The 26,301-nt window shown below is 39.1% G+C and overlaps 1 protein-coding gene across 1 annotated transcript in view; it reads right to left on the bottom strand.

Moving 5' to 3' along the window:
• panx2 (pannexin 2) overlaps positions 1-26,301 on the bottom strand; it is a 47,685-nt gene that overhangs the window by 5,822 nt on the left and 15,562 nt on the right. The gene's annotated exons all lie outside the window — the stretch shown is intronic.

The raw sequence follows: 26,301 nt of genomic DNA, 5'->3' as shown, positions 1-26,301 counted from the left end.
CAGGTCCCTGGACGTGTCTGGGGAAGAGTTCAGATGCCAGGAGGAGGTGACATCCTGATGCCAGTGTGGGAACTAGCCCTCCAGACAGGCTATAGACACTGCCAGGGCTGAGTGGCAGCCATCAACCACCCTTTGCAGGGCATTGCTGTCTCCCTTTCCCAAACAATGGTAGCCTGACTCCTGAGGACATTTGTTAAATTTAAAGTGTTGGAGAGAGAGTGCAGCACCATCTTGGAGTACATTCTCTCTCGCTTACCTGGAAAGGCAAGTATTGGCTTTGTAAATACTGGGGGGATTCCTGTTGATCTCCCAACTTCAAGAGCCTATGAACCATCTGGATGGTAAGTCCAGCCTCTAGGCACAAATTGACCAAGAAAATCACCATGTAAGCTCCTGACCCCTATTTGACCATGACAGCAGTTTCCAGAGCCCTAGAACAGAGAGAATGTAGCACAGTGGTCAAGTTTCTGATTGTAACCTCTCCTCTGAAGAATAACTAATGTTAAAAAATTATTTATGAATAACTTCTTCAATTGTTGGGGAAATGTGATGGTCTTTTAACACTACAGCTATGCAAATTTCAATATTTAATCTTAGTCTCTACATTTCACTCGTACAAAATTTCACAAGTGGTTATGAAATATTCTTATTCAACAACTATGCAATGCTTCAACTGATTTTCACTGTAGCTTACAGGAGGCAGACTGCTGTAGTACAAAGTGACCCATAGTTATAGCTAGTACATTTTCCAGAGTTAAGATACTTTTTAATGAGGCTAAATTTAAATTAAGCTAGCGACAACCTGGAAAGCCTCCAGTTGATTGTCAGCAGGATATTTAAATTAGAGTTCAGGCGCAAAGAGGCTCCTACTCTGGAGGCAGCAAGACTTAGACTTCTTCTGGGGAAAAAGAAACAGATGTAATGAAAAATGGTCACCTAACTTTCGCGCCTAAGCTCCAAACCAACCTTATAAAGACCGCAGGAGATCTCTCTGCATGCATCAGTCATAGAATTTAACATCATGGTTATGCTTAAACAAAATTATTTTAAATTAGCCGATCTGCATAGTTTTGAATCCTCTTCAGAGATTGGTTTGAAGCAAGAAAATAATCACAACTATATCAGTTAGAAACTTCAACATTCAGATTACAAATTTACTAGAACTGTATGATATTCAATTGTCAATAGTACCTAGCTTGAGTGTTAGTTCAGTATTTGACTGTACCGTAAGAAGTGTAATAAACTGACTTGAATGGCAGGATGCTTTGCTTTTGGCATTGTAGTGTCATTTAATCTTGAAATTATTTTTTAACCTGGGCCATTTGAGATTTGATGAACTTCATGCCTCATTATTTCCTTATGTTGCAAGAGCCAATGTTTGTACAGTGCATATTGAATTCAACTTTTTAAATAAAAATAAATAATGATAAGCCACCAGTAATACCTGGCTGCAAATTTTGTGAGTGTTCAAGTCAATGGTTATTTTCATTCCATCGGGATGATGCAAGTACTATTACTAACGAAAAGAAAAGTAGGAATACATGGTTTACGTGCCACCAAATAAAGTTAATATTGTGAACCATGTTTTCATGCAATTTAATATTTGAATGAATTTTATAAAATCCAATCCTATGTGTTGGAAATGAAAGCTACATAATGGAATTGTCTAATGATTTTTAACATGTAGTTTCAGTTACTTGTGGTGAGCAGTGCATTCAGATGACTTTTTTTGCTTCTTTCAGAGGGTTTCAGCTTCACTGGCCAGGCAACATTTATTACCTAATTGCTGTGGATCTGGAGTTATATTGGGCCCCACCAGGCAAGGTCAGCTGATTTCTTTTCCAAATTTCAATGAACCAGTTGGGTGTTCGCATCATTCAAGACCCCAAAAGTGGAGACTAGTATATTCCAGATTTATTTATTTAATTCAAATTCCACTGGCTATCATAGTGGGATTTCAACACATCTGGATCACTAGTCCATTTTGACATTGTAGTCCATTTAACGCTGCAGCACCACCTCCCTGCCTGAGCTACCAAAAGACATGTAGTAAAATGAGCCATTAAGAAAGAACCATTTGGCACAAATTGAATCAGTTTTTATTCTCTCATTAATAAAGTCTTGGTTTAGGCTAACTTATCCTAAGTCTATTTATTCCAGGTTTTATCAGAGGATAACTGACATTGTATAAACAAATTAGTGGACATAGGATTTGTGCTAATGTGGTTCATTCACAATTAAGAAGGACAACCGAGCACTATGAAGCAAAGTTGCACAGTTCCATTATAATGTGTCGCACAATGTTAGGATGAACATTCGTTATTTATTTGTGTAAATTATTGATCTCAGCATTAACATTCTGAGAGACCAGTCATTTTCACTTGAGGAGTAGATGAGGCAATGGCCTAGTGGTATTTTTGCTAGACCATTAATCCGGAAACTCAGCTAATATTCTGGGGAGCTGGGTTTGAATGCCACCACGGCAGTTAGTGTTTAGGTCAATAAAAATGATCTGGAATTAAGAACCTACTGATGAATATGAGCCATCGTCAGTTTTTAGAAAAACCCATCTGGCTCATTGATGTCCTTCAGGGAAGGAAATCTGCCACCCTCATCTTCTCTGGTCTACATGTGTCTCCAGACCCACAGCAATGTGATTGACTCTCAACTGCCTTCTGAAATGGCCTAGTGAGCTCCACTCAGTTGTATCAATTGCTATGACATCTCAACAAAGAAATGCACCACCCAGCATTGTCATAAGCATCGGAAAAGACAATGGCAAACACAGTCCTGCCAATGCTGCAAAGTCCTCCTTACTAACATCTGTAGGCTAGTGCCAAAATTGAGGGAGCTGTCTCAAATACTTGTCAAGCAACAGTCTGATGTAGTCATACTCGCAGAATTGTACCTGAAAGACAATGTCCGAGATATCACCATCACCATCTCTGAATATATCCTGTTCCACCAGTAGGACAGACCAGCAGGGGTGGCCGTACAATGATATACAGTTGGGAAGGACTTGCCTTGGGAGTCCTCAACACTTATTCCGGACCCCATGAAGTCTCATGGCTTCAGGTTAAGCATGGCAAGGAAACCTCCCTCTAGTTACCACATACCATGAATCAGTACCCCTTAATGTGGAATAATACTTGGAGGAAGCAATGAGGGTGGCAACGTCATAAAATGTACTCTGGGTGGGTGATTTCAACGGTCACCTCCAAGAGTGGCTTGGCAGCAGCACTAATGATCGAGCTGGTCAAGTCCTAATGGATGTAGCTGGATAGGCTGGGTCTGTGGCAGGTGGTGAGGGATCCAACAAGAGAGGAAAACGTACTTGACCACATATTTATCAATCTGTCGGCAACAGATGTATCTGTCCATGACAGGATGTGGAAGAGTGATCACCATACAGTTCTTGTGAAGATGAAGTCTGCCTTCACGTTGTGAATACCTTCCATCGTGTAGTGTGGCACTATCACCGTGGTAAATGGAACAGGCTTTGAACCGATCTAGCACTTCAAGGGTGGGCATCCATGTGGCGCTGTGGACCATCAACAGCGGCAAAATTGTACTCCAGCACAATCTGTAACCTCACAGCCAGCATATCCCCCATTCAACCATTAGCATCAAGCCAGGGCATCAATCCTGCCTCAACAGAGAGTTCAGGAGGGCATGCCAGGAGCAGCACCAGGCATACCTACAAATGAGGTGTCAACCTGGTGAAGCTACCAAATAGGAATACTTGCATGCTAAACAGCATAAGCAGCAAGTGATAAACAGAACTAAACAAACCCATAACCAACAGATCAGATCTGGGTTCTGCAGTCCTGCCACATCCAGTCACAAATGGTGGTGGACATTTAAACAATCCATTGAAGGAGGCACTTCTGCAAATATCCCCATCTTCCATGATGGAAGAGTTCAATGTATCAGTGCAAAAGATAAGGCTGAGAAGTTTGTGGCAGTCTTCAGCTGGAAGAGCCAAGTGGATGAACTACCTCAGTCTCCTCCTGTGATCCCCAGCATCACGGGTACCAGTCTTCAGCCAATTTGATTCAATCCACATAGAGTCATAAGAGGTGAACTGTATGGAAACAGACCCTTTGGTCTAACTTGTCCATGCTGACCAGATATCCTAAATTAACATAGTCTCATTTGGCTCGTAAACCTCTATTGCTTTCCTGTTCATATACCCATGCAGATGACTTTTAAGTGTTGTAATTGTACCAGCCTCCACTACTTCCTCTGGCAGTTCATTCCATACACACACCACCTGCTGCATGAAAAAGCTTTGGTCCCTTTTAAAGCTTTCCTCTCTCACCTTAAATCTGTGCCCTCTAGATTTGGACTACCCTACCCTGGGAAAAAGACCTTGGCTGCTCACCCTATCCATGCCCCTCATGATTTTATAAACTTCCGTAAGGTCACCCCTCAGCCTCTGATGCTCCAGGGGAAAATAGCCCCACCCTAATTCAGCCTCTCCCTATAGCACAAACCCTCCATCCCTGGAAACATCCTTGTAAATCTTTTCTGAATCCTTTCAAGTTTACCAACATGTTTCCTATTACAGGGAGACCAGAACTGAATGCAATATTCCAAAATTAGCCTAACCAATGTCCTGTTCAGCTGCAACATGACCTCCCAACTCCTACACTCAACGCACTGACCAATAAAGGCAAGCGTAGCAAATGCCTTCTTCACTATCCTGTCCACCTGTGACTCCACTTTCAAGGAACTATGAACCTGCACTCCAAAGTTTCTTTGTTTGGCAACACTCCCCAGGATCTTATCATTAAGTGTATAAGTCCTGCCCTGATTTGCCTTACCAAAGTGCAGCACCTCACATGATATGATGAAACAGTTGGAGGCACTGGCTATAGAAAAAGCTACAGGACCTGTCAACTTTCTGGCAATAGTACTGAACACTTGTGCTCCTGAATGTGTCAGTCTCCCAGTCAGACGCTTCCAGTACTGCTTCAACACTGGCATCTACCCAATAACATGGAAAATTGCCCAAGTCTGTAGAAAAAAAGCAGGACAAATCCAACCCAGCTAATTACTGCCCATCAGTCTACTCTCAAGCATCAATAAGGTGATGGAAGGTGTCAGCGATAGTGCTATCAAATACACTACTCAGCAACATGCAGTTTGGGTTCAGCCAGTTTCATTCAACTCCTGACCTACAGACTTGATTCAAACATGGACAAAAGAACTGAATTCCAGAGGTCAGGTGAGAGTGACAGCCTTTGACATCAAGGCCGCATTCGACTGAGTGTGGCATCAAGGAGCCCTAGCAACACTCGACTCAATGGGAATCAGGGGCTAATTCTCTGCTGATTGAAGTCAGACCTGGCACTTAAGAAGATGGTTGTGGTTGTTGTTGGAGTCATCTCAGCTCCAGGACATCTCCGCAGGAGTTCCTCAGGGTAGTGTCCTTGGCCCAATCATCTTCAGCTGCTTTATCAATGGCCTTCCTTCCATCATAAGGTCAGAAGTGGGAATGTTCACCGATGATTGCACAATGTTCACCACTTGTGACCCCTCAGATACTGAAGCAGTCCATGTTCACATGCAACAAGATCTGGACAATATCCAGCCTTGGGTTGACAAGTAGCAAGAATCATTTGCGCCACACAAATACCAGGCTATGACCATTTCCGATGAGAGATACTCTAATCACTGCCCCTTGACATTTAATGTTGTTACTTTCAGTGAATCCCCCACCATCAACATCCTTGGGATTACTATCAACCAGAAACTCAGTTGGACTCACCACATAAACACAGTGGCTATAAGAGCAGGTCAGATGCCAGGAATACTGGGGTAAATAACTTACCTCCTAACTCCCCAAATCCTGAGCACCACCTACAAGGAGAAATCAACCTTGTGATGGAATACTCCCCACTTGCCTGGATGGGTGCAGCTTCAGCAACGCTCAAGAAGCTTGACATCATCCAGGACAAAGCAGCCCACTGGATTGGCACCACATCCACAAATATCCACTCCCTCCACCACTGACACTCAGTAGCAGCAGTGTGTATGATTTACAAGATGCAATGAAGAAATTCACTTGAGATCTGCAGACAACACCTTCCAAACCCACAACCACTTCCATCTATGAGGCCAAGAGTAGCAGTTACCAACTGCAAGTTCCACTCCAAGTCATTCTCACTTGGAAATATATCGCTGTTCCTTCACTGACACTGGGTTAAAATCCTGGAATTCCCTCCCTAGCGGCATTGTGCATCAACCCACAGCACATGGACTGCAATGGTTCAAGAAAGCAGCTCACCACCACCTTCTCAAAGGCAACTAGAGACAGGCAATAAATGCTGATCAGCCAGCAATGTCCGCATCCCACAAATGATGAAGTGTTGATAACTACTGTTATGCAATTCTGCTTTATGGTTTCATTCCAGAACACCATTGGCATGATAATAGAGAAGGTAAGCCACATACCTCGTTGGGGAAGGCTTATGATGCATCAGAAGAGAATTTTAAAAAGTTCCAATGCACCACCAAAAAATATAAGCATGTTAGTTATTTCCTAAAGTAGCCCAATCAATTAGCACTTATAAATATCCTTACATTTTACATGGTGAAAATTCATAGTCCATATTTTTGCAATTTAATGACAGGCATGGTATTAAAATACAGAAATGATCTGATCTATTGTGTTTACCTCCATGTTAACAACATTTTTGCATCTTGTTTCAAGCAACCTTTGATGAATAGCAATGGAGGTCATGGTAACAGTTAATGTAATTATTTGGTTTGCACTTTGTTGTTACAGGAATTCTTGCAGAGTTATGGGGATATTAAACAGCTTGCACTGCTGTATTTATTAATTATGCAGTAGTGAATAGAAGCAGGTGAATTTGTTGCAAAAGAATATTTAGCCATGGTGATATTACTGGAAGGTACACGTCTTCTGAGAATTCCTACCTGCCTTTCCATTTTGCTTTAGACAAGCAACATAATTAATTCAAAATAAATGTCTACCTACCATTTTAATAGTTTCCATTAGTTGTTTAGAGCTTCTGTTGAAAACAGTAATGAAGTCACCACTGATGTACACTTAAATGCATGACAGATCAAAGTGCCAAAATGTTTTCTGATGCATATTATTTACCAGTTGATGCACATTTTCCCTTTCATCCTTGCAATTCTATTGTGCATTACATAATCTAAATTCTAAAGGAGAAAGTAGTACTTTCTTCTGAGTATATGGAGGGACTTTAATGTATTTTGAATACTTCCTTACTGACATCATTTTAAATTTGATGTGGCATTTTAAAAAAAAATTGATAAAGTTACACTAGCCTATTAAATTATTTTTAATTTCACTGACAAAAATGTTGTTATGTTTAACTTATAAGGAATAAAATGTTTGTATAATTCTTTGTATTTACAGGATGCATTTTCACAAAAGAAATCATTGACATTGAATGTTAAGAAATGAGAAAAAGACAAGTGTTAAAAGATATAATCAAAGGTTTTCTTTGATGGATAGTAGAGTTGGCCAGTGAGTAAAGGGTTAGAAAGGTGCAAAGACTGTTGAATTAGGTAATCTCAACTAGTTCATTGGTTGGAATATGATAATTGGCTACAGGACCATAGGTACTTGAGGGGAATATCAGATAAGGTTTCTGCTCCTGAATGCAATGTATTTTTCCTTGCTGTAAACTCCCATGTATAAAAATGAGAATGGGATCAGTCCTGGCTGTCAGCACCTTAGTAAATCAATAAGCTGCCATCATTCGCTGTGAGGGTTAACACATTAAGATTGATCAGTTGGTAATTTACCAGAAGTGATTGGTGTGTAATGAACTTAGACCTTGCCAATGAGTCAACACATATACGGGAGAGAAAGGAAGTGGATAAAATGTGCAGAGAAGAAGTAAAAACAAAAAAAAACTTAACGTTAAGTTCAAACTCCAATCAGAACATATGCAATACCTTCCCTCTGATATGGCATTTCTGATATTGCAAAATTGGTGATGCTGACTGGGCACCCCAATGTTGTATTGCTCCCAATTATTATTTCTTTGATTTCAATCAAAATATCGGCAGAATTCCTACAGAAAAACATATATTGACTTCACGAAGCTTACAAAGAAGCAAATGGAGAAAATGTACAATGCAAACAAATCAATGTACCAAACCAGATAGTATAATGAAACATCTAGAGCAGAAACATATATTTGGCAAAGCAACAAGCAACTAATAGCTCATATAAATCAGTTATAAATAAGAAAAAAGGAGGAAGACGCTGATTGAATTTTTAAAGATGGATTGGAGATTTAATACTTATAGTTACAAAAAATTTATTACGGCTGCATGCATTAAGTGCTACATATTTTCAAAATCTGTGTAGCAATCAGGGCTAGCACATCCAAATATTAATTTAACTACTAAATGGAAACAAAAGCTGCAAAATAATACATATAACTAATACTTTCACTTGTCTCTGCTGGGAGCACCAAATCAAACTACATCCTTATTTCTATTTATGTTTGAAGAGGTTGGTCAAAATATATATCAAAAGAAACAGAACAATGAATCCATTGTCTCATCTGTAAAGGTCAATCCCTCCTTTGTTTATTTTCATTGTTTAAACTTTTCACAAGCAATATGTGCCAAATACAAACTACTGTATTCCTTATCCTATCTCTTTCTCTGAACATTATTTATATATTTTTGTTTCTTTATTTCTGTCCTTTGAGTCACATAGCTTTTCATTCTTTTGGTTGTATCCCATTCACTTCCTTCCATACAGATGCATGACTGTATGTTTGGATACAATCCTGCAGCAGTGTTCACCCTTAATTTGCCATTCTTCATGTATGAGGATTGGCAGTAAGTGTGAGTGGGCTACTATGGGGAACACTACAGCAGACTCTGATCTTGTTGTCATCCAATGGCCACAAGATATGCGCACTTCCAGCAAGTATTACCGAATTATAATAAGAACCAAGTACTTACCTGGCATCCCTTTGCAATTACAGGGGTCAGATCAGCCTGAGGTAAGATCAACTAACCTAATACAGTAAGCAGGAACAAAAACAGAAGTTGCTGGAAGCTCAGTAGGTCTGGCAGCATCTGAGAAGAAAAAATCAGAGTTGACGTTTCGGGTCTGGTGACCCTTCTTCAGGACTGAACCCGAAATGTTAACTCTGATTTTTGCTTCACAGATGCTGCCAGACCTGCTGAGCTTTACCTGCAACTTTTGTTTTTGTTCCTGATTTACAGCGTCTGCAGTTCTTTCAGTCAATACAGCAAGCAGATTGAACTTCGGAAATTTCGTGAGGCTCATGTACACACTTGGGAGCTGTCTGGGCTCTGCCTTCTCTTGATCTGAATTCACATTCAAATCACCTTAACATAAAGGTAAGCTTCCCACCAGTTTCAAAAAGCATGCCAATGTTCAGAATGATTATCTATAACTGACTGTTAAGACTGCATAACAGTTAGTCACTGCTAGCATTTCCAGTGTATGAGATTGGAAAAATACCACATACTGTATTTACATTTTGGAAGGTTGCAGTAGCCCCTTTTACAACTGAAGCAAATCTGTAATCACAAGACAGCCAGCAAAATAAGAAAGCTTCTCCCTTTGAAAAGTGAAAGCCTTTCATTGTTCAATACTACCTGAAAACGTGACAGTATCATTGAGAAAAAAGTACAAGAATAATAGCTTCCTGGCATTCTATAAGATATACTGTGAAAATAACAGTGAAATCCAGCAAAGCTGCAGATACATAGCACTTTTAGACAAGAGTACTATGTATACTGAAGTGTTTCCTCCTCCATTTCTTTCCAAAAACATGCTTTATTCATAAAACTTGTAAAAAAAATTACAGTAAATTGACTTTAATATTACATAATTTGCAATAAATTCAACTTACAGCATGTTCCACTCATAGGTGTCTTGATATGTTTTTATAATTATACATTCGATATCAGGTATACAGGCTGAGGGCAAAACATTTCACATTGAAAATTACAGAAAGAGTATTAACAATAAATGTTTCTCCTTGCATCACATTCCACTTTGAGGAGATTCAATACAATTTTAGTACTCTCTACATTTAAATGTGCATTCTTTGTAAGACTTTCCACAGTTTTCAGACCCTCAGTGTATGATGGCTGAAAGGTCTTAGACATTAGCCTTTCTCCTCTTTGGTGGTTATTATTCAAACTATTTAGAATAATAAAATGAATACAGGACAGAAAGTGGCCAATTGGCCCTTGAGGCCCGTGGTTCCAGCAATCAGGAACTTCGTCCACATGCACAGCGAGGAACAGGAGCAGCAGACAGGGAAGTGGGACATAATGCTCCTCATTGCCCAGAAGCTATAACAATATAGCATATTATGTGACCATCTGGCTGCCTACTGGACAGGTTGGCGGTTGCCATTGAGAGCTAGGTCCAGTACCCTAGCACCAGCTGAAGAGGCGCATCTGCACTCTATTGCCCCAGCCATTGGCCCTCTTTAGAGACCGACTTGGAGTGATATTGGAGGCTGCCCTTGATGTACTGTGCGAGGATCCCTCAATGGACTTCACTGAAGACTTAGAGACATTACTGATTGCTAGCTGCGCATGCAGTATGATTGCCATATAAGCTTCGGGGACATGATGAAGGTGTGAGATACAGCAAAAAGTACATCCACTTAATCGAGGACTGCTGACCCGCAAGGCAAGCTGCCTGATTTTGTGACTGCACTAATTGGCATGACAAGACAAGATAAGGCAGGGATGCTGTGAGCATGCAGTTGGCACTAAATGAGTAGTAGCTGAGAAAGCAAGTGAGCAGGCCTGAGATGTATGCTGGTCTAATTCATCAGCTGGGTGTCTGTTCCTGCATGCAAAGTGTTCCTGCTGCAGCCTTTTAATGCCAGTTGCCAGTGCACCCTGCAATGCAAGTCTGTGCTGTTAGAGCATCCTGCTGAGTATCAGAGACGTGGCATGATAGTTGTGAGGCATTGGCAAAGGCTGGACTGTGGGTGCTTGTGGTTTATGCCAGTGGATCATACTCTGAACTGTGCTTTGTTCCTGTGTAACAAAAGGGTCTTTCGGAGTAAGTGATTCGTTGAATCTGCCAGGTAGCCACTCTGATTTCCAAGTTGAATTTTCTCAACACTGAGCCTGTTTGATGAATTTGTGAAGATGGAAAACTGAGGCAGGTCAAGGCAAAAACACGGTATTTAGCAAGCAGTAATCCCCCTTAATTGGTGACTCAGCACTGCCCAGTGAGAAACGTGCTCTGCCACTTGTGAAAAGCATGAAGATGGAGCAAGATGCTCCTGATGTCAGACTTCTCGTCTGAATCTGACACAAATCTTGCCACTGCCCATGTTGCTCAGCCCCTGTAAGTTTCTGCCTAAGATATTTTCCCCGAATTCTTGTGTCAGTGCATAACAAGCATACAGACAAAATGAAAATTGTATGTTGGGAATGACAAATAGAAGTACATAATGCTGGAACTTCCCCATTTAGCAACGTCAGAAGCAGAAAGAGAAAGCAAGACTAAGATGGAGCTTTGAGTGCTGATGGTCAGCCTGTTCTGTCATAGAGTCATAGAATTGTACAGCACGGAAGCAGATCTTTTGGTCCAACATGCCCATGCCGACCAGATATCCTAAATTAATCTAGTCCCATTTGCCAGCATTTGACCCATATCCCTCTAAACCCTTCCTATTCATGTGCCCATCCAGATGCCTATTAAATGTTGTACCAGCCTCCACCACCTTCTCTGGCAGCTCATTTCACACATGCGCCACCATCTTCTGACCATCCTTGGCAGAATTTCCCCTCCCTCCACCCGAGATCTGTGAAACAGAAGATAAAACTAAACTCAGCAAACCATACTGTAATATTGCAAACCTATTTCCATGAAATACAGAAACATAGAAAATAGGAGAAGTCGGCCATTTGGCCCTTCGAGCCTGCCCCACCATTCAATATGATCATGGCTGATCATCCAGTCAATATCCTGTTCCTGCCTTCTCTCTATACCCTTTAATCCCCTTAACCCTAAAAATTAGATCAAACGCCTTCTTGAGAATATTCATTACTTTGGCTGTAACTGCTTTCTGTGGCGGAGAATTCCACAGGCTCACCATTACTGGTTGAACATATTTCTGCTCATCTCAGTCCTAAATGAGCTACTACATATTCTTCCTTTTAGTGTTTGGTAGATTGTTTTAAATTCCAATAGAATGAAAATAAGAAACATTTCTCATTCGGTGTACCTTCCAGTGGAGCAGTGAATTCAATGATTGTACTTAAACATAGCATTTAGAATGTAATTAAAAGGTTTACTACTTCTTGCTGTGAAATCTTCTTAAATGATCTTGAAAGCAACAATGTTATTTCAAATGATTGAGGTTAATTGATTAAATTATGATTTTGAAAGTTATACTTTGATTAGTGTTAAACTTGATAACAGTCAGAAAACTAATGTTGAGGGTATTAAAGGGACCAATTACATAGTGTCTTTAATTTACACGTTTTAGGAGTTTGATTTCAAGTCATAACTGTTTCAAAGCTTTTAAGCTTAAATGAAAGTTTTGAAAATTCCCATGCAAAATGGTCTTTTGTCTCTTGTATTAAGAAAGGCTTTAGCCGATTTTTTTTACTAATATTCTGAACGCAATTCAAACAGCAGGAAGTCGAGCAGTGGACATATTATGGTGCAGAATGGGCAATGTAATTCGATGCATTCACAAGTATCAAGGCAGGTGTCCATGTTCATTCAATGCTGCAGCATAAGTGCACCAATCATCTATTCTTATCATCAAGCATTGGTACATACATATATAGGCCAGAAACTGTGAAGGACTGTTGATGTGTGACATCTTTAGCTGTGTGCATAGGTTGAATAAGATTTCAACACTGCAACTTTGATTCTGTAGCATGTGCCATTCTAGTAGTGAAGCCTAATGATTTCTGCCCTAGAGTGTGATCATGATAACACTTTAAAAGTGCAAAGAATTGGTCAAGTTCATACAGTGAGTTATTTTGTGTTACAGTTGCAGCTTAATTGGTAGCGCATTTGTCTCTGAATCAATCACAAAGTTTTAAGTTAAGGTTCCAGGTCAGGGCTTGACCATAAAAATCAAGGCTATCATTGCAGTGCAGTTCCAAGGGAGCATTGCATTATCATGTGTGTTGTCTTTCAGATGAGACATTAAACCAAGGACCCAAATCCATGTCTGAGTAGATGTAAAAGATTCGACACCCTATTTCATCTGAGATTTTCAGGCTTGTAATGTTAACTTAGTTTCTGTCTCCACAAATGTTGCCCATCCTGCTAAGTGTTTCTAGCAATTTCTGTGTTGCTTTCAAATTTCCAGTATCCAGAGTGTTTTATATTCGCAATAAAAATATTTGTGTTTAATTTTAATGACATTGAAATTTTTTGATGTGTTGGAGGTTGACAGCCTAATACGGTACCTTTCTCTTTCTACATTCTTCAAGTTAAGGGTCAATGGGCTGAGAAGTGGCAGGTTGAATTTATTTTGGATAAATGCAAGGTATTGCATTTTGGTAAAATGAATAAGGGCAGGACTTATACAGTTAATGATAGGGCCTTTGCTAGGGTTGTCGAACAGAGAGACTTAAGGATTCAGGTACATAGTTCTACGAAAGTTACGTTGCAGGTAGACGGAGTGGTTAAGAAAGCATTTAGCACACTTGCTTTCATTGCTTAGATCATTGAGTATAGGAATTATGACATCGTAGTGAGATTGTACAGGACATTGGTGAGGCCACATTTGGAGTATTGTGTACAGTTCTGGTTGCCCTGCTGTAGGAAGGCTATTATTAAATTGGAGAGTGTTCAGAAAAGATTTATCAGGATATTGCTGGGTCTAGAGGATTTATGTTTTAAGGACGGGCTGGGACTTCTTTCCCTGGAGCATAGGAGGCTGACCTGATAGAGGTTTATAAAATCATGAGAGGCATAGATAAGGTGAATAGCAAAGGTCTCTTCCCCAGGAGGTGAGTTCAAAACTAGGGGGGTAATTTTTAAGGTGAGGAAAAAAAAGATTTAAAAGGGACCTGAGAGGCAATGTTTTTACACAGAGGGTGGTTTATAGGTGGGATAAACTGCCAGGAGAAGTGGTAGATGCAGATACAGTTACAACATTTAAAAGACATGTTCACATGTACATGAATAGGAAATGTTTAAAGGGATATGGGCCAAGGGCAGTCAAGTGGGACTAGTTTAGTTTGGGAAACTTAGTCGGCATGGACAAGTTGGACGGAAGGATCTGTTTTCATGCTGTAGGACTCGATTCTATGACTTGTAAGGACAGTGAGTTTTCAGATATACTTTCAGAAGGCTGGGTGAGGGTGACCTCAAGTCATTTATCACTCTTCAATATTATCCACACACACCCATCTGATTGGATTTTGGAAACATCATGCAGGATGGTGCTCTACAGTCTTATGCTAAATAAATCTAGTGGCCTTTCAGGTTGCTGGGAGAACTCTAATGTTCATCTTTGAATAGTGCAGAAGAATATTTAAATTCCACTGAAAGACCGGATGGGGCCTCAGTTTGATGTTTCGTCCAAAAGACAGCACTCTCGATATGCATCACCTATTTAATATCAAAAGCTCTACATAACAATAACATTTTCACACAATCATGCAGTTATATGATTAGGGTGGAAAGAAATCATTCCAATTAGGATCGACGTGTGGAAGAATTAACAGCAAAGCTTAATCAATTCAGTGTTACCTATCATCTTTGTTGGTAGTTGGATCAATAACAATATCTGTCAAGTATATAATTAGACAACTAAAGTGCGACTGAGCCTGCATGGCTGGTGGGACCCTGATTTATATATATATTTATGATGCAGACTTTCACATTCTCAAGAAAAAGCAGTGTTAAAAATTTTATGGTTGGGAAACAAGAAAAAAGTATCTGGCTTGGAGTTCAACTCCCGTTGAGCTTTATATTTCTCTGTTTCCAACTGCTGACACTTCATATCCAGCACCGAGTAATACATAGGCTGGCAGCTAAATCAGAAACACTCATATAGGACTTGTTTAAATAACTGTTGAAAACCATATGTACTTACAATTTACATTATTATTGACAACTACAATGTGCAGTTTGTTGTTCTGATAGGATCTTATCTTTTTAATTCATGTTGGTTATTTATTAATAAGTTATTACTGAAGGACACTCCATCTATGCCCTATAGAAGTGTACACCAAAGATTTTTCTGTGGTCCTCTCAATGGTAAATTGCAAATGGTTAACATAAATACATTCCTAGTCAGCTGGTGAAGCCACAACGATATTATCTGATTCCAAAAATTTAGTAAACAAAATTCACAGCCATCCACATATGAATTCGATCTAACCAAAACAAAATCATAGTTTTTAACAGAATGAGGGTGGAATTAATTTTGGGTGATCGTGCCAAACAGGTGGTATAGAATCAGCTACTCCATTTCCCTGGGAGGACTGTAAAGGAAGCTTCAATGTCCTTAAACTGAATTTATACAACCATCCAAGATGAATTACATTCTGGCCATGTATGATAGTTTATGGATAAGCAATCTCAATCAATAATCTCTTCTATGGACTAGTATTAGCACGTAAGTGAGCCTGGCCAAAAGGCAGTGAAACACTGCTAGGAAAAATTCTAATGGACTCTAAGTTAGTTTATGAAGATTGTTCCTGACTCTAAAATAGAAAAGTAAAACACAGCTTTTCTTTTGGTCATGATAAATCATGAGAAATTTATGAGAGGCAGAGGACACAAATACAAATTAAGCATTGGGCTCTTCCTCAGATCTGTACTTTACCAGATGAACTAAGAATAAGATTTCAAATGTATTAACCACAGTGATAAGAGAAGTTCAAAGTATTAAAGAATCTTCAGGTGTGCACCATGGCAACATAATCACTAAGTTCACTGGATTTTTAAAATTCATTTATGGAATGTGGGCATCACTGGTTAGGCCAGAATATGTTGTGAATCCCTACTTGTCCTTGAGAAGTGATAGTGAACCATGTTCTTGAATCACCATAGTACATGGGGTGCCAGTACACCCACAGTGATGTTCGGAAAGGAGTTGTATAAAATTTATTTGGACATAAAATGATTTTTTGACCCAAAATTGCCAAGTAGTTAAGTTAAAATCAAGGGCAATGAAACCACTATGTGAGGGTCTCATTATCTCGTTCTTCAGGCGAATTCTAGGGTCATGCATGATTGTTTTCTACTGGAGTATGTGTAACAAAGGAACTTTACTTCAGAAACTAAAGCAAACTATTATAGTTGCTCGAATCTGCAATTAAAATAGCTCAATTTGAAAATACTCAGTGGGTCAAGCAGCATCTGTGGAAAGAGAAACAAATGTCTCAGATCAAAGATTCTTTCGATTGGAAACACTAACCCTGTTACTTCCACACCACATGTTGCCTGAACTATTGCGTCTTTCCACACTTTCTCTAACTGCACTACAAAGTTGTTTCACTTTGCAAAGGACAGTATATCTTCTATTTATTTTTGCTTTCAAATAACTGCACAGTGAAGCCTACTAAAATTGAATGAATGTTATTAAGTGTTCAAGGAACAATGATGTATATATTTTTTGATGGAATTATCTACTGTAACTTGCGAATGTCTAGGAATGCCTGTGTTTGTGTCCAATTCATGTTTAGCCCAAAGTTTTAAACAGTTGTCTTCATTTAAGAAGCATACATCTTCCCAGAGGTGGAAGACAATGGAAAACCAGTTAGTACACTTAGATGGTAAGACTACTACAGAAAGTCTTTATTGGGTTGGAGAACTTTAGAGAATTGTAACTTTTTAAAAGTAGTATGAATATCTTCTTTAATACGTATTTTAAAATCAGTAATCTTGTCACCCTATTTAAGAGATTTGTTTCTAGTCACTAAAGAAGGTTGTGTCGCAGTCCTAAAATTCAGATATTAAAACTTCTTAACATTAAAAATGTAAAATAAGCAGATAATGTTAAGGTATTTATTCATTTCTATATAGTAACACACTAAATGAATAGTCATTTAACAATTATGTAGGGTTCTTAGCTAACATCTTCTGTTGCCAATAGTACGATGGTCACTAAAGCACTACTGAATTTACAAACTATTTACTGTTCACTTGTGTGGTGTAACAACCAGAAACTCTATATATAGGACACTGCACCAATAGCATATAACAACAAAATCCCTCATGAATATGAAAGATTCATACTTACTGCAGGCATATATCAGTTCTGAAATCTGAAAGAACAGTTCCTGTGCAACGTCAATGTGTACTATAGCAGCACTGTCAGAAATAAAATCTGATTATAATGTTTTATTTCTCTGACTGACGCAAATTAGAAGACTGATGATGTGCAGGAGTTAACCTTTTGAACTGGATCTATATTATGTTGCCTGCTCAGCATCAATTTTCCATACAGCAACCTTCCAAACAGAATAAAAAAGTTAAAATGTTACACATTATAAAACATTTGAGAACAGTGCCTAGTAATAACAATACTTTTTCAAAGAGACTGAGAGATAAAGAAGGAGAGTGAATTGGAAATCAGAAGATTGGTTATTGCTGGCCTAAAGCAGGATCTATTTCACCCTGTAACAGTATAAAGTAATGGCTTACATTTTCATCATGTAAATGACAGAAAATCATTGGATGCCCCTGCAGCTCTTGAATCCCTCCTCTGATATTGTAATTATGCTCCCAAACTCCCAAAAGATCTTAATCATAGAATCAAAGAATTGCTACAGTACAGAAGGAGGCCATTTGGCCCATTGAGTCTGCACCAACCCTTCAAAGTGCATCTTTCTCAGAGCCAGCCCCTATCCCGTAACCTTGCATTTACCATGGATAATCCACCTAGCCTGCACATTCGTAGACACTATGGGGCAATTCAGCATGACTAATCCACCTAACCTGCACATCTTTGGATTATGGGAGGAAACTGGAGTACCTGGTGGAAACCCACGCAGACACGGGGAAAACGTACAAATTCCACACAGACAGTCACCCTGGAATCAAACCCAGGTCCCTGGCAGGGACCAACCCTGGGATTATTCTGTTTGTTCACACTACTTTATAATTTTCTAAATCATTACACCATAGAAGCAAGTAGCAAGTAGTTTGAATCTAGTTTTGTGCAATGAAAGAGATTCATTGCTAACTTATTTGTAAATAAGTCTCTAAGGAAGAGAGATCATAATATTATTTTACATTATTTTGATGGTGATTTAGTTCAGACCGAGGCAATTATGTTAAATCCGAACAAAACAAACTACATAGTTAAGAGAGACAAATTGATTAAGATGAGTTAACCATTGAAAACATTAATTCCTAATTAACAAAGAAGAAACATTTTCTTATGGAATTAAAATCACGTAGAATAAGTGGTCAAAGTGTGGGTTAAGAAGAAAAGTTAAAGACAGGATTAAATTGAAACAAGAAGCTCATAATATTGTAAAAGAAAAAACTAACAAGTGTGAGGATTGGGAGGATTTTAGAATTCAGCAAAGGTTAGCCAAGAAGTTGATAAGAAAAGGATAGGAACTTAATCAGGCAAGAGACATAAAAACAGACTGAAAAGTTCTAGAAGTTTATAAAGGGAAGAGATTAGTGACAGTAAATATGTGTCCCTTAGAAGCAGAGATAGGAAGACAATGTCAGAGGCATTAAATCAGAGCTTTCTATCTGTCCTCATGATAGAAGAGACAAAAAATATTACTGTATGGAAGCAGTGGGGAACCAAGCAATTAGTGAGAATGTGGAATTTAGCAAAACTAGTGTTAATAAAAATGGAGTGCTCCAGAATTAATGATACTGAAAAGTCAACAAATACTTGCTAGACCTCATTGTCTACACTCGAGAGGTTTATAATAGGTGACTACAGAAACTGTTAATGCATTCATCTTGATCTTGTTGTAAAAATGGCAATTTCTGAAATGTTGCCTATGGTTTGGATGGTAACAAATAAAACATCACTATTCAAGAAAGGAGGGAGGATTATTTTGAACCTCCAGACATTTTTATTAAATGATTTAAAGGGCAAGAATTTTAAGCATGTTTAGCTTAACAGCACCATTTGACAGAAGATTTTTACAAATCCTCTTGACACATGATAGGTAGCTCTTACAAATCGTCATGTTAACTGATTTGAAGTACTTCAGTAACACCATGCCTTTCATTGAAGACTGGGATCACATTTACTGGTCTACAGTCCATCAGTGTGGTATTAGTAGAGGCACAGAGGCTATTAAACTGAACCCTTTGCCCTTTCCTCGATTGTTTCAGGATGCATTTAATCTAACATGATCTTTATTACAGGCACCTAGAACAGTTTTTTCACTCTTTGCTCAATGAAAAGCTTAACTGGCTCTTTAAGTTATTGATGAAAGAGTATTTGCATATATAATGTTGCGCATATAATGAGAATCCTTTTTACAATTCTGAAACAGCTAGCAAGCTACCTAATTGTTATAAATGAGGACTTGTTGATAAATTCATCTGAGAAGAAGCACAATGGTTTTGAAAGATGACTGTGAATAAAGCCTTTTCAGAGGAAAACATATTGGAAAATTGATTGTTGGTTTTTGCTGCAAGAAAAATCACTCCCTCCCCCCTCCACAACACCACCCCCCCAATCCCCAACCAGCTACCGCACCACTCCAACATAACATTAGGCAACATTTGGGGCGGATGCATGCCAGAGCATGCCCACCACCGACAGGGAATATAGAAGAAGTAAAATGACTTCAAAGAAAATTTTTTGCAATGTCCAGAGTTGGCGCAAATCTTCTTAGATTCTCTTGAAGAGATAAGGACTGTATTTAGGTAGTTTTAGTGTTGGAGACTGCACTAGAAATTGAGAAGTGTTACATTGACAATTGGTGGCAATGTTTTGGAAGATACTTTTCCAGGCTTACAAATGGAGGATTTTTAAAAAATTAATTAAAGGGATGTGTATACCCCTAGCAACGTTGGTATTTATTCTCCATCTCTAATTGCTATTATAGCAGTTTTGATACAACTGAGTGGCTTACTAGGCCATTTCAGGGGGCAGTTGAAAGTCAACCTCATTGCTGTAAGTCCAGACTCCATTTAGGCCCAGATCAGGTAAGGATGGCAGATTTCCTTCTCTAAAGGATCTTAATGAACCAGATGGGCTTTTACACCAATCCAGCAACTTCATGGTCACCGAACACTAGTGTTTGCTCTTTATTCCAGTTTATTTAATATACTGAATTTAAATTTCCCAGCTGCCATGGCAGGATTTGAATTCCTGTTTCCGAATTACTAGTCCAGTAGCATAAGAACTATGATACCACAGCCTGTAGATATTTTCTAATCAACCTATTCAGAGATCTTATTACCTACCTCTAGAGCAGGGGGTATTTGAATTAGGACCCCCATCCCCAGTCCAGAGCTATGGACACTATCACTGCACCACAAGATCCCATAAGCATATCCTGTATGATTTATGTAGTGATAATCATTGATGTAACAGGTAATAGTACCACTCTCTCCTGACACAATCCAGGAGTGGATATCAAAATATCGTCCATTCTCAGGTACCAATTTTGCATTCTTTAATTTGAATGGATGACAGTCATGGTTTTGGAATGTGCAACCTCCCAATGTATGTAAGAAGCAGAGTTTAGAGTTTTATCTCAATGTTACCCCTCATTGATCTAGGCTGTCCTAAACACCATTCTTGTAATCCTAACTCAAATCTGTTCTTCAGGCAGATTTTTATTTTCAGACGTCACTTTGCAGGTTTGAATCCAAATTTCCTGGAATGGTTGTTGAGAGCAAAACTAAGTTGGAGTCTGATAAATCTTCCAAAATAATCTGTCTCTGATCAGATCAACTCAAAGTAAGCACCAACAACCTGAGTAGGTGGGCTGTGGGAATGATATAGAGAGTGAGGTGGTTACCTGGGAGAGAGCTACAGCTGGATAGGATGAATAGCCAGGGTCTTTTTCCCAGGGTGGGGGAGTCGAGGGCTGGAGGGTTTAGGTTTAAGGTGAGATGGGAAAGATATAAAAGGGACCTAAGGGATAACTTCTTCATGCAAAGGGTGGTGCATGTATGGAATGAGCTGTGAGAGGAAGTTGTGGAGGCTGGTACAATTACAACATTTAAAAGGCACCTGGATGGAGAGGTTTGGAGGGATATGGACCAAATGCTGGCAAATGGGATCTGATTAATTTAGGATATTGGTCAACATGGACAAGTTGGACTGAAGGGTCTGTTTCTGTGCTGTACAACTCTATGACTAAAAACCCAACAGATAAAATAGCCATCAGTGTCACATGGGAAATGAAGGAAATAGAGATAATCAAAAGTTCTAATTTTCACTGTGCCCAAAAAGTTGAACCAAAAAGTTTCAATTTCAGCTCAGAGTCAGCTTTACTGCACCTCAGAATAAATGTAATACTTCTTCCTGGGCAAGTACTGACCCTGGATCCAGTTCCTAGCAGACACAGAAGCCCACACTGCCTTTGGCATCAGGTTGATTTTGCAGATCGGTTCCTTACAAGATCAGACCTGAGTTGCAATTTCAAATGGGACTCTACTACCTTCCATGACTTGTTCTGCTCACCTGTTCAAATGAATGGGTTAATATAGGGACATGGTGGGAAGGAAATGAGATTGCCGGGGCAGGCAGGGTGGTGATAATTGAAACCTCTTCATGTCATTTGCTCTCCTTCTGTCAGATCAGTATCCACCATGTGAGGGTAGTTAACATATGGTAGTTATGTAAACGCCATTTGCACTTTTCTATCCTGTGCAACAACAGTTAGTCCCCGCTAGTTTGTTAGGCACCAATAATTTTGATTGGCTTCTTATTTTGCTGGGAGAATTAACCCTTCCATGTGATCCATTTTCCAACCCAGGCAGAATGTTACCTTCTCCAACAAAGTGAAAAATATATAGCTAATGGCTGTAGATCAACAATATTTACGACATTGGTGCAACATAGAGTTATTTAAGATTGCACAGATTACACAAGGAAAGCCTGCAATAATTACTCCGAAGAATGCTTCTTCAAGCCCAAGTCCAGCTTTCTGTGGCTATTTAGGAGTGGTGAACTACCTGGAAGGTGGCAACTGAACTGGCCTACCTGTTTAATAAGGAGTTACCTAATCAATCATCAGTTTTTCTGTCACTGGTGGATTTTAGAGACAAACAGAGATTACCTGAGGGATTAACAGCTATTTATGTTTGCAACCTTATCTCAGAGGTACTGTATTTCTTTATAACAATCTATCAACTTTTGGTACCAATTAGCACTTACAGTCCCAGTGGGAGAAAACTCTTACAGGGAAGATTCAAGAATTAACTGATCATTTGGATAAGATAGCCAAGAATTAAAGAAATAGAAGTAATTTTTTATTTCCTGAATTTGCAGATAATATGTGATATATAACGATAATGAACTCATTTTGTTTATATTTTTGGTTGCTTCCCCAAAATACCATTAGTGCACTAAGCCTGGAACAACCTAACATTGCCTAACTGTTCCAAATGATAGAGGCAGAATACTGCAGCATGACCTATGGTTTGCAGCATGGCTTGTGGCACCTTTGCATTATCCTTTTAGCACAGGAGTCAGAATATGATGAGGTATAATATCAGACTAAAGCCTTGACTCAAGAGGTGATGATGGTGGTTGTCTCAGACCAATCACCTCAGCCCAAAAGCATTGATGCTTTCTTTTGTCATGACAGTTTCTCAAGACCACAGTTCTTCGGCTGCTTCATTACTAACCTGCTCTCCATCATAAGTTCAGAAGTAGGCATGTTTGCTGATGATTGCATGGTACACAACTACATACTGAAGCAGTCCATGTTCATATGCAACATGACAACATTCAGGCTAATCAGTGACAAGTAACATTCGCACCACACGGGTGTCAGGCAATGACCATCTCCAACAAGACAGAATATAAAGAAATACCTGGGACATGACTGAATCCTCCACCAACAACATCTTGGCAATTGGACTGATCAAAAACTTAAAAGGATCCACTACGTTTAACTGTGGATACAAGACAAATTTAGAAGTTGAGTTTTCAAGTAATACATCTCCTGACTTCCAAGGCCTTTTTAATATTGTAAAATATGTCTTACTTGCAATGGAATACTCCTTGGTTGCCTGGATGAGTGTAGCTCTAATAACACTCAAGAGGTTTGATAGCATCCAGGACAAAGCTGCTGGTTGGAATGGAACTCATCCCATCACCCTTAAGCTTCATTCTCTCCATCACCAGCACAACATGGCTGCAGGGTGTACAATCAACCAGGTGCACTGCAGCAATTCACCAGGGTTCTCTGACAGCAAGCCCATGACCACTACCACTTAGAAGGTTCAAGGCAGCAGATGCATGGGAACATCACCACCTGCAAGTTCCCCTTCAAGCCACTCACTATCCTGACTTCGAAATATATCATCATTCCTTCAACTTTGCTGGGTCAAACTGCTTGATAACAGCACTGTGAGTATTTGTTCGCCACATTGTCTGAAACTGTTTAAAAAGGCAGCTCACCTCCACTTATCAGGGGAAATTAAAATGGACAACAAAAGCTAGCATTGCTAATGATGTTAACCTCTTAGGAATACATTACAAAATGAAGTTGACCAGTATTCCCTGAGCAGAGAATGAGAATACTACATCTGACTCCTTTGAAACAGGCCTCCCTGCCATCACAAAACAATAAAAACAACTGACTAGTGAGCTGCTACTCTCGGTTATCCTGTGAATAGGATTATTGTTTGTGTTTACATGCAGATTAATTCACTGCATATACAAAAGGGGATTCATAGAATCCCTACAGTGTGGAAACAGGCCCTTTAGCCCAACAAGTCCACACTGAACCTCAGAGCATCACACCCAGACCCATCCCCCTATAACCCACACCTCCCTGAACACTACGGGCAATTTAGCACGGCCAATCCACCTAACCTGCACATCTTTGGACTGTGGGAGGAAACCCATGCAGACACAGGGAGAATGTGCAAACTCCACACAGACAGTCACCTGAGGCTGGGATTGAACCTGGGTCCCTGGTGCTGTGAGGCAGCAGTACTAATCACTGTGCCACCCCTTATCACAAGGATTTTTATAGAGTAGCCCCAATTAGGAACAATATTTATTATACAAAGAATATGTTGCTATACTTAATCTATTATGCAGTTATAAATGAGATTTTTTTTTAAATTTTAGGACTATTTAAAGAATTAACTACTTGGTTCTTAGATTTTTGAAATGTTACTAAATAAGGATTTTAATAATAACTCTTAAATAAGTATAATAGGATGATGCACATGTTTCAAAACACTTGTGGGGGGGAGACTTGGAGTTATTAATTAGTATTGTGGGTGGAGAGGTACTCAGATGAAAGGTTCCTTTGACATAAAAAATTGAGGAGATTTGGGTAAATGTATTCTAGTTAATGCTGAAAATCCCCCAGTCTTAAAGCTACATTAATGTGCATGAATCCAGATTATAGATGTATCAGAGCATAAATACAGAGTTAACTCCAGGACAAGGTGTTGCATAATGGTTAGCCCTGATACAATTCCATGGACATTATCTTATAACGTTCAAGTTTCATCACTTCTTGGATTAGCATCACTGATCAACCCTGCAGGCAAATCCACATTTTCATGATCAGTTTACTTTCATTATCCAATTTCCAGTTGATACAGTAGCTTTTGATTCTCTTTAAAGATACTTCAGTCACCCTCCCTCAGCAAAAATGCCGTAATATCACCAAGTAAACCCTTCTTTGTTAATCCTCCTTGACATGGATTTGTGTGTAGGAAAATTCCCCATGCTTCTATTTTCCTCCTGTAAATCTCAATAAATACAATGAACATCCTTTATCTGTGAGGAAAATGTGGGTAATATTGCTAGTATATTCTACTTGGAAGATTTTTCTTACTGCCTAGATATTGTATTACATAGCCAGACAAATGCCTGTCTTGGGCATGTGTTCCTCTTACAGGAAGCATTACTCATAGGAAGCTTACTCAGCCAAATTTTATTAATTCAGATTCCCAAAGCAGCACCCTTCTCTTGGAAATTGATATCTCTTTTACTAAATCAGCCTAGAACAAGCAAACTGATATCCTTAAACAGAAAGGTAACCATTGCAAACGTTTTCCATGTGTAATGCTTATTAACTACATATTAAGTTTATAAAGCACAGATGACAAATTATATATATGCACCCATTCATTTCCACTATATCAACCAAAAAAGATGCAAATTGCTAATGGATCATTTTGGTTTATGAAACTTTCTTTACAGTTTGTTGAAATATGCCATATACAGTATATACTTCCATTAGAAAAATGCTTCAAAAAATGATACACCAGTGGAGTTCTCCAGGTGGAACTCACCTGCTTTCATGTGTGAGCCCCTGATCTTGGTGATAGTGATGATCCCTGCACCATCAGTCAACTAGTTCAGATGGAGCTATCAATGAAGTATGTTTCCATTGCCATAAGTTGCCTACTGCTATGTTTAGTTCAGATCTGAACTTTAACCAATTTTGCTTATTCGTGTGTGTCACTGTCAAGGCTAGGATTGGTTTACCATCTCTAATTGCCACTGAAATATGTGCCCAGCAAGGCTAAGTCAGAGGGCAATTAAGAGATAACCACATTGCTGTGCTTCAAGTCACACATATACCAGTCCAAGTAAGGAAAGCCAATTTTCTTCCCTAAAGACATTAGAGAAACAGTTGGGTTTTTACAATTGATTATAGTTCCGTGGTCACTATCACTGAGGCAAGCTATAATTTCCAGATTTATTAATTTACTTTAAATTCAGCCAGCTGCTCTGGTGGGCTTTAAACCTATGTCACCAGTGCATTAGTGTGGGCCTCTGCTTTACTAGTCATGAGATAATACCAAAATGCCATTATCTCTGAGAAGGATAAAGGAGAGGTAAAACAGAATTAGGAGAATTTCAATCATTTGGTTTTATGTATTACATATTCATCTCTTTGGAAAACTGATAATTTCAAGTAGAGAAGATGGTGTTTATTAGCCTAACAGGATAGTACAGTAATACAAAATAATGCAGATCTTAGCAAAAACAAAATATGCAGAGTTATAACAGTTCTAGATCTGTTAAAATGTATAGTCAAATGTGCTTGATTCATGGAACGTATTGAACAAACTAGGCCAACACTATTTCATAACTTACCTGCATCCCTCCATTATCACAACTGAAAACTTCATCTAGATAGTGATCACTT

Source organism: Rhincodon typus, chromosome 22, assembly GCF_021869965.1.
Source record: "Rhincodon typus isolate 14 chromosome 22, sRhiTyp1.1, whole genome shotgun sequence".
Classification (NCBI taxonomy): domain Eukaryota; kingdom Metazoa; phylum Chordata; class Chondrichthyes; order Orectolobiformes; family Rhincodontidae; genus Rhincodon; species Rhincodon typus.
Note: the sequence above shows the minus strand (reverse complement) of the source record. Positions and strands in the feature narration are given on the sequence as shown.